The sequence below is a fragment of the Rousettus aegyptiacus genome, unplaced genomic scaffold (genome assembly GCF_014176215.1).
Source record: "Rousettus aegyptiacus isolate mRouAeg1 unplaced genomic scaffold, mRouAeg1.p scaffold_m13_p_14, whole genome shotgun sequence".
NCBI classification, from domain to species: Eukaryota; Metazoa; Chordata; class Mammalia; order Chiroptera; family Pteropodidae; genus Rousettus; species Rousettus aegyptiacus.
In genome coordinates this window covers 9,057,527-9,064,280 of record NW_023416289.1, presented here as the reverse complement: position 1 = coordinate 9,064,280, position 6,754 = coordinate 9,057,527, and the positions used below count along the sequence as shown (strand labels likewise).

Below are 6,754 nucleotides of genomic sequence, written 5' to 3'. Positions count from 1 at the left end.
TCTGACCCCCACAAACGGAGCAAACTGTTCTGGAAGCACAGAGTCAAGTTTTCTTGTGTGGCATTCTTATTCCATTCTTCCTGTGGCCTTGAGCTTAATGTCTCTGAGCCTCGCTTTTACCAACTGTAAAATGGGCTGTGTCGCTGGTAGGTCTGTATGAAGGTCAGTGGCGAAAATGGTGAAAGTACACGAAAAGACATCCACCCGACTTCAGCTTAACGTTTTTCTTTTATTCTATTCTATTTTCTCCTTAGTTCAGCTTCTGCCTTTCTCATTCACTTCTAGAATCAATAGTGGTATCAATATGAATCTAGGCTAAATTACAAGTAAGCAGATCTTTCATTTCACAACTAGAGAGACAGGTATAGAGCAGCCTGGATTAACCTTCATTCTCAATCTCGTTTCAGACTGAAAAAAAAAAAATCTATCAGATTCACCAACTCCAGATCTCTGCTGCCACCTAGTGTGAATAATTTCTCAGTTTTAAAAACGTAAATGTTGAGGACGCTCTTTGCTCTAAAAATTACACCTCATGTTCCTTCAGCCAGCTCTATTCCAGGATTTCCAACTCTGTCAAAATCTTTTGTCAGGAAAACAAGAAAGAGTATGTGTGTTAGGGAGCGACAGCGCTAATTAAGGGTTAAACCTCGTGCCCTAGTGAAGGAAAGCAGAATATGCCACTCCGCATTTGACATAAGGATTATTTCATGCTAAAGGTAATTAAGCAACAGTGCCAGAAAAGCCCATTGCCCTCCCCTTGTTTGCCTAAAAGCAGGGCATACATTTACAAAGGTGCCCCCTCTCCACCGCTCTACCCTGAAGTTTAAAGGTTAATCTCTGGAGAGAGCTTTAGACACTTATCAGTCTAGAGAAAGTACCAGAGGAATCTACATATCCATTAAACAATAACATCCTATTCTCTCCTCTCCCCAGGCCCAGGCAACCACCTTTTGACTCCTCGAAGTACCTCACGTAAGTGGAATCATACCGTACCTATCATTTTATGACGAACTCATTTCATTTAGCATAATGGTACATCTATGTTGTAGCATCTTGCAGAATTTACTTCCTTTTTAAGGCTGAATAATATTCCACTGTATAAATATACCCCATCTGGCTTATCCATTCATCCATCAACAGACACTTTGGTTGCTTCCTCGTTTTAGCTATAATGAATAATGCTGCTATGAACATGGGAGTCCTCACGTCTCTTTGGGATTCTGCTTTCAATTCTTTTGAGTATATGCCTAGAACCGAAATTGCCGGTAATTCTCTAAAGAATGATATGGGAACTCTGATTTTAATTTTTTGAAGAACTCCCATACTGTTTTACATTTGGCATGGCGGTTTGTATGGCATTTCACATTTGCAACATGGCTGTGCCATTTTACGTTTTTGAGTGCATCACGCCACAGTTTCCCTAGTGGTGGCTCTGGGTGTTACAACGCGTATGTAACATCAGTCTATCGGTATTGTTTTACCGCTTTGAGTGAAGTGTGGAAACCTTCCTTTCATTTAGGTCCCTTTACCTTCCTCGCTTTATATTTTCTTTAGTACCAGATGGTGTTATAATTTTACTCATCCAATATGATTTATAAAAATCACGGGGATAAATATTTTATGTAGCCATATTCCTGCTCTATCCATTCTTCCTTCTTCCCTCCTAATGTTCCAATATCCTGGCTTTTATCATTCATTTCTATCTGAAGCATTTCCATTAGTCATCCTTTCAGGCTAAGTCTGCTGGTGACAAATTCTTTTAGTTTCCCCTTCGTCCCTGAAGGATAATTTTGCCGGATACATGATTCGAGGTTGACAGTTCTTTTCTTTCAACTTATGAAAAACGTTGTCGACTTCTTTCAAGCCTCAATAGTTTAAGATGAGAAATTAATTGTCATTTGAATGAGTGTTCCCATATAATATGTGGTTTCACTCTGGTGTGCTCAGCATTTTTTCTTTGTTTTTAGTTTCAGACATTTAATTATGATGTGTCTTGACATGAATATCTTTGGATTTATCCTATTTGGATGAGTTGATATGTTTAAAAATTATAACAAATAAATCTCAACTAGTTCGATTAGCAGGTTTATGCTTTTTTACTAAATTTGAGGAGTTTCTGGCCATTCTATTTTTGAAAACTATTTTCAGCCACTCTTTTCAGTTCCCTTCTGGGACTCTGATGGTACAAATGTTTTAGTTTTTGTTATTGTCTCTAAGCTTTTTTAATTAGTAGCCTTTTCTGTACTGATTGGATAAATTCTACCCTCAATTTCATTGATTCTATTCTGTCATTTCCACTCTATTCTCGATTTCATCTGGCAAGTTTTTTAAAATTTGTTATTCTATTTTCAGTTCTATAATTTCCATTTAATTATTTTTTACTTCTACTTTTTTGCTGAGATTTACTATATTTTTAATTGGTTTCAAGAGTTTGTAATTGGCTGTGGAAGCTTTTCTATAATGACTGCTTCGAAATCCTTGTCAAGTAATACTAACATCTCTTCACCTCAGTGCTGGCATCGGCTGATTGTCTTTTCTCACTCAGGCTGTGATTGTCTTGGTTCTTGATATAACATGATCTTCAACTGTATCCTGAACATTTTGACTATTATGTTAGGAGGCTCTGGGTCCTATTTAAATCTTATATTTTAGCAGGCAATCACTCCGTTTAGGCTTAACTTTTGTAAGTGGGCCTGGCCTACTTTTGTAGGCTGTGGTTTTAAAGACAATTTAATTTTCAGAGCCTTTCTGGAGTTTTGTGGTATGCTTAATTGATCTGGTACCACTGCAGCGCCCACTGGTTCCTGCTGGTGCTGCCCGGGGGGCCAGCTGCTTCCTGAGCCAAGGCCTGGCCGTGGTGAGATCTCCTTTGTCAGGAACCCCAGCCACCTGGTGTCTCCACGGGGAAGAGGATTCTCAGGCCCAATGGGCAAAGACACTGTCGGATCACCAGCTGTCTTCCAGTGGGGAAGAGTGTCTCAGACCAGAGGTGATGGAGAGAGCCTGCCCAGCTGCTGAGTGTGAGAGAGTTCCCTGATGAACTGCCTTGCTGGGGGTCCCCAGTTCTCCTGGTGTTGGTAGGGGTCTCCTTCCCCCTGGGCTGCCTTCCACTGCTAGGTCGGGGGCTAAGAAATGCTGGGTGCAGGTTACTTTCTTCTTTTGAGTGGATGATTATAAAACATCTTCCCTCTACATCATTCCTCCAGCCTTGCTATCCATAACCAGCTCATTTTTCTTTTCCATCTTTCAGAGTTCTCTGGTTGCCTCTTGCATTATTTCCAGGGTTAATGACTACATTCTGCAGGGAGGAGCAGGGAAGTCCTGGCACAATACCGCATCCAGTTTTGATATTTCAAATACCAAGTGGAAAGTTATGCTTTTACATTACAACCATTACTGCAAGGATGTCATTATGTATTTTCAAGTGAGAAGCTAACTGTAGTGTAAAGTATATAACCATATTTTTCTACAAACAAAAAAATTCCTTTTAGTATTTACACATTCATATGAGAGAAATGTAAGGATACACTGGTTGCTGGGGAGACAAGAGGAAGATAATTTTATTTATTTCCATATATTGTTTCACTGACGGCAGTGAAACTTTTGGTTTTGAAGAAGTTAACACAGTAATTTTCAAAAATCAATTCTGAAAACTGGAAACAACCCAAACGTCCTTCAATAGTTCAGTGGGTTAATGGTTTAACACTGTGGGCCACATACCATGGGATATACTACGTAATGAGAAAGGACAAGCTACTGATACAGGCAACTTGGCTAGATCTCAAGCGAATTACAGTGAATGAAAAAGCCAATCTTAAAAGGTTACATACTGTATGATTGCCTTTATGGAACATTCTTGAAATGGCTCCATCATAGATCTGGAAAACACAGTGGCCAGGAGCTCGGGGGCAGGGGATGGTGACTGTGGCTGTAACAGAGCAGCATGAGGAATTCCTGCTCCGTAACCTGACAGTGATGGTGGCCACACAAATCCACACATGATAAAATTGCAGAGAACTAAACACACACACACACACACACACACACACACACACACACACACACCCTGAGTACACGTAAAACTGGTGAATCAAATCAATGGATAGTGCCCAAGTTTCCTGGTTGTGATATCTACTACAATTGTGCAGGATGTTACGACAGTGAGAAACTGAGTAAAGAGTATACTGGATCACTCTATTGTTTCTTAGAACTGCATGTGAACCTAAAAATTAATTAAAAGTTTACAAGAATAAATTCTGGCACAATAAGATACCAGGACAGAGCAAGCGCCTGGGTTTTTTAATACAGCGGCTCTCACTCTGGGGAGCAGCCCCGAGGCTGACCATACGTTCTTCAGAAGATGGTTCTCATCCCTTTATGCCTGTGTATCTGTATTTTTCTAATTTGTGAAAATAAAATAAACCCTAATTAGAAAATCATATGGGGACAGACTGTAGAGGACAAAATAGTAATAACATTTTAAATGTTTCTATAATTAGAAAAACGATATAAAAATCTCTTAAAAATGTGTGGGCCCAATGCAGACTCATATGAGTTGAGACATTACTTTCCCTCTCTGAGCTTTCCTTCCTCCTGTGCAATGCCAGGCTGAAGGGGTGGAAGCTATGCCGAGGACTGCAGTTCAACACTGCCCCAGGTAGGCCAAGGGAGTAGGAGGGGCCCCAGCAAGCCTGGCGAGACCTTAGTGGCTCGGGAGGTGAGTGGTTAGGAAGGAGGCAGAAAACCAGTGGTGGTGTAGGGCCCAGGGAAAAAAAAAAACCCTCAGGGGCTCCTAGCCCCAAAGACAGCTCATTTCAGGTGCCTTGTAAGCAACTCCAAGTTGCTTCACATGCAGAAAGCACACTGGAGAGATGGAGGTGAAGCCTGGGAGCCCTTGTGCAAGAGAAAAGTGAGGCCTCCTGGATGTGAGGCCACCGAAGGAGTGTCTGCCCTTTCGATAGATGGGCGGGTAGGGCCAGCGATTGCTCGGGCACAGCCATCAGCCTCTCCTCTTGTAGCCTCAAACCCGGGGTGAGCTGAGTCTTGCCGATTCTACTCCCTAGAGATCTCTTGGCCCTTTTACCCCCCTCTTCTTCCCCACTGTCGCCATTTTAATTCAGGCACAGAAACACGCTCCTAACCAGCATCCTTTTCCAGGCTCTCCACCTCTAATCCGCACATGGTCAAATTAAAACCTGACCCGTCACTCTCCCATTTAACACTTGTCGATGGCTCCCCATCACCTGTAGGTAGCGGTTATTTCTCAAGTGAGATCCCCAAACCATTGGTCTCCCCAATTGGTCTGCGATAGACAAGCCTTCCAGGAGAAAACGATAACATAATTTTGTGTCTGTGTATATTTTTGTTCTCAAATTTGACACGTTAACCATAATGTTAATAACTATCTCATTTCTGAATGTTTTTTTTTCCATTTTAGTAGTTTTTAATGAAAGCTGTATATAAGATGACTTTCTCCCCACATCTTCTCAATGGCGTCTTCCTTACGTTGACTCTTTTCCTTTCCAGGTTGGTGAGGTTTGGCTTTACGTTCACGGACCTTTTTTGCAGTCCTTGTCCGGCTTCGGCCTCGTGATAAGCACCTCGCTGGGGTGAATGCACACGTGAACAGTTGTGCCATCGGCCCCCTCCCGCTGCACGCACTCAGTGCGGAGGACACATTTCTCCTGGAAACCTGCGGCACTCGACCCGTTTGCTGCCCTCTGCAGAGTCCCCGCACAGTCTGAACTGCATCATCCTTTCAGATGGGCACAGATCGAACGCTGTATTTCTGTCTCGGCTCTTTGGAAAGAGGGGAAGACATGATCCTCCTGAGAGTGTGGGAAGGTACATCGAAATGTCTTTTACGGACCGTGCTCCAGTCTGAAGTCACAAAGGAACTGAACTCCACTTTGGCCACTGTTGCTTCAGGGATGGCCGTAGAAGGGAAGAGCTTTATCACTTCTTAATCATGTTCTCGAATATTGCACGTGTGCATGTAAAGACTACGCTGGCCATTTTTTCTTGTCTATCAAATTTGCATTTTCTTATCTATTAAATTTGCATTTTCATTATTACTAGTGTGTAGCATGGCTCCAATTTACAAAAATGGATCAACAGCTCAAAAGGGTTAATAAAAATAGTGATAAAAGTAATAACCAACATGTGGAATACATCCTGGATGTAAACGAGGAAATGGACTTCGGAGAAAACATGGACTATGACTATGTACCGGGAAAAGTGAATCTTTAAGTATGACCATGTGGAATGTATAACTGAAAAGGACTATGAACAGGAGGTATGATAATAAATACCTGAAATCAATATCTGAACTCAGAGTTTATTGGATTGGTTATCCACCTGCAGCTCTTGCAACCATTTCCCAGTGCAGAGTTTACAAAATTTCATCAAATCATGGTTAAGATCATTGATAACAATACGTGGCCTCTCTAGAAATCAGCCTAGTGCTTTTACGACCACGTGCAAAATGGTATCAGTACAAAACAGTTTAAATTTATCAACAAAGATAGAGAAGAAACTACCCGATGTTGAGGTTATTAGTTCTTAAGAATGAACTGTGCTATAAATGACATGCTTGACCAGTATCTGAGTCTTTCCCAAACCTGATGATTTTCTTCACTCCTTAGAAAAAGGAGATGACATTACTACCAGGCGTATCTTTAAAAGCACAGCCCAGTGCTGCAGCAGAACAAATGGGGGCTGGGAATCCAATTATTGCTCTTTCAGTTTCTGAGAA

The 6,754-nt window shown here is 41.6% G+C and overlaps 1 pseudogene; it reads right to left on the bottom strand.

Moving 5' to 3' along the window:
* Nucleotides 1-1,114: 1,114 nt before the first annotated feature.
* Nucleotides 1,115-5,962, bottom strand: LOC107510479 (annotated as a pseudogene).
* Between the last annotated feature and the right edge of the window lie 792 nt (nucleotides 5,963-6,754).